At 43.3% G+C, this 3,202-nt stretch overlaps 1 pseudogene; it reads left to right on the top strand.

The window, feature by feature from the left end:
* The first annotated feature begins 1,161 nt into the window (after window positions 1–1,161).
* On the top strand, window positions 1,162–2,076 carry LOC123082527 (late histone H2B.L4-like; annotated as a pseudogene).
* Window positions 2,077–3,202: the final 1,126 nt, after the last annotated feature.

Here is a 3,202-nt window from a genome sequence, read left to right as displayed (position 1 = left end):
TTCTATGTAAATTATGTGCAATTTTTCTCATTTTCTATTTTCTTTCCTTCCAAAGTATAATAGTAATGCCACAAAATTCATATGTTCTTAGAAAATTTTCATTATTTTGTTTTTTCTGATTTAGTTCTATTTCATTTTCCTTCTTCTTTAAGGGTAATATCAATGCCACTCTAGTTCATTCCTTATTATGATAGTTACTTTTGAAAAATTCCACTCTTGTATGCATTTTCTTGCATATGAAAAAAAAACACATTTTTGTGTAAATTTTCTCATTATTTGCTTTATTTTTTATGTTCTTTGTCCTTAAAGGTTAATACCAATGCCACTAATTCATTTTTCCTTACAAAAAAATTACTAGTTTGATTTTGTTTAGTTTCTATCTCATTGTATTTCTTCCTTAAACGTTAAATATCAATGCTACTAACTGATTCGTTCTCAGAAAACTTTTTTTCTTGCGAAAATATTAATGCCACTAACTTATTTCATTGTATTTCTTTCTTTAAGGTTAAATATCAATGCCAATAATTGTTATATAATTATTTTTGTATTTTATTAAAAAGCGTGATTTATATGTACATTATGTGCAAATTTTGTCTTTTTTTTCATTTTCTTTCTTTCCAAAGGGTAATAGTAATGCCACAAATTTATTTGTTCTTAGAAAATTTATTATTTTGTTTTAGTTTTATTTATTTTTAGTCTTTAAGGGAATACCAATGCAACTGTGATTCATTCCTTGTTATGAAACCTACACGTAATTAGGCTCCATTAGATCGATCGATTAAACTTGCATGTAATTAGGTTCCATTGGATCGATCGATTAAAATTTACACGTAATTAGGTTGTCCAGTCGAATGAAAAACAATTCAGACAGCCAGAATTTGAATTGCTGTCGCGCGTTCCAACCAAGGAAGGAAGGTGCAAGCTTGTTCCAGAAAGAGGCCACCGTGCATGCCATGCAAACGCAAACGCAAACGCAATGCAGCTCGGTCACACACAGAGCCCAAGACGGTGGACAGTTTCTTACCGCCTCCTTCCCTCCGCGTGTTACCACGTCGCCGGCCGGTCTCACCTCTGCCGCTGCCGCGTGTCCGGCCACCCTACACGTGCCCCTCCCACCTTCCTCCATAAGTACGCCAGCTGCCGAGCTCACTTCGTCCAACACACTTGTGCAACCCACTTCACCTCACGCTCAGTCCCAGTACACTCCACAGTCCACACTAGCAAAGCAGTAGCAAGAGTAGCGAGATGGCTCCCAAGCGCCGCGGCAGCAAGGTGGTCAGCTCCGTCGTCAAGACCAAGGTGGTGGGGGAGACCGTGGAGGTCGCCACCACCATCCTCCCCGCCTCCCAGGACGACCCGCAGCCGGAGGAGGACGACGGCGAGCCGACCAAGCCGGAGGGCCCCGAGACGCCGACGCAGAAGAGGGCGAGGAGCGAGGGCAAGGCCAGGACGCGCAAGGCGGAGGCGGCGGCGAGGAAGAACATGGGAAAAGGAAGAGGCGGGCGGCGTCGTCGTCGGCTTGGGAGGGAACAACATCGACATGGGGTACAAGGCGTACGTGTACCGGGTGCTGAAGCAGGTGCACCCGGACCTGGGGGCGTCGGGGAAGACGATGCAGGCGCTGGACATGATGATGGCGGACATGTTCGAGCGGCTGGCCACGGAGGCGTCGCGGCTGGCGCAGTACGCCGGGCGCGCCACGCTCACGTCCCGCGACGTGCAGAACGCGGTGCGGCTGGTGCTCCCCGGCGAGCTCACCAAGCACGCCATCTCCGAGGGCACCAAGGCCGTCACCATGTACACGTCCTGAAGTGTACATGTTAACAAGTGAAGATCCCTCCGTAAGAAGCAGGGCAGCAGGGTGCATGCTAGTACTCCTACTAGTAGTTGGTTCAGTTTAGTTGTGTTTCCGATGGCATGATTGCATGTATGGTTCAGTCTGGACTTACTTTTGGAAAGTAGTTTTAAGTTGGTGGCAGATGATGTACCTAGTGTAGTTAGTTGGTCAATTAGTTGCTGTTGATGTAGTAGTGGCGCTAGCGCTAATATAATGGTGCCTCCCTGCTTAAATTAGTACTAGCCAGTAGTATATTTCTGTTGGTCATTGTGTGCATGCTTCAGTTGGTGTACATTTTTCGATCTAATGGGTGTATGCATGTTGTGTGTTGTAGCAAATGAGAGAGTCCGTAATTAGTTATGTGAGTGGGGGGCTAACCACACATGACAGGAACTTGCTAGACACGTGAACAAACATATAAAGCCATGCATGCAGAGAACAAACATATAAAGCCATGCATGCAGAGACTATATATATGTCATGCATTAGTAGAAAAAGGGTGAATCACATTAGTGCCGGTTCGAATTTGAACCGGCACTAATGGGGTTCCAACGACTAGGGCGGGCATCATTAGTACCGGTTCATGAATAACCTTTAGTACCGGTTCATGGCTGTCACGAACCGGTACTAGAATTTCTTTGTAAGCTGATTTTTAATCCCACCTCGCCAAGAGAGATGCAGTATGAGCGGTTTATAAGCCGTGAGTGCACAGACAATGATGAAGAGTTGCAATGCTCACCTACATGTTGATTAGCTTCAAGCCTTGCGGGATAGCATAGATTGCACTGGTCTATGTGTAGTGCAGTCTACACTATTCCGAATGGCTTAAAGCAAATTAACCAGCATTGCACCTCTTTTTTATTTTTAATAACTTATTTGAACTCCGGACTTCTTTTGTGTTCAGTATGCAGCATTCAAAGCGACGTCATCAATTTCCAACATGTTCTGACATCATTTGTTATTTTTCGGTCATTTACATAATTGTTTAGAGAGCTAAATAATCGTGAAATTGAAAATCACTACAAAATAAATCCTGAAAATGTTGAAACTTGGCATGGTATCATCATATCACCCGCATAGCATGCGTGAAAGAGTAGAGAGGGTCACGGCAAAAACTGGACGCACTTCGTGTACAAACTAGACAAACTCTTTCAGAGTATCAGGATTTCGGACGAGAACTCATCTGTTACATGGTCATTTCAATGTTTTTTAAACTTATTTGAACTCTGAATTTCTTTTGTGTTCAGTATGCAGCATTCAAAGCGACGTCATCAATTTCCAACGTGTTCTGACATCATTTGTTGTTTTGGTCATTTACCTAATTGTTTAGAAAGCTAAATAACCATGAAATTAAAAATCACTACA

Source organism: Triticum aestivum, chromosome 4A (assembly GCF_018294505.1).
Source record: "Triticum aestivum cultivar Chinese Spring chromosome 4A, IWGSC CS RefSeq v2.1, whole genome shotgun sequence".
Taxonomy (NCBI): domain Eukaryota; kingdom Viridiplantae; phylum Streptophyta; class Magnoliopsida; order Poales; family Poaceae; genus Triticum; species Triticum aestivum.
Note: the sequence above shows the minus strand (reverse complement) of the source record. Positions and strands in the feature narration are given on the sequence as shown.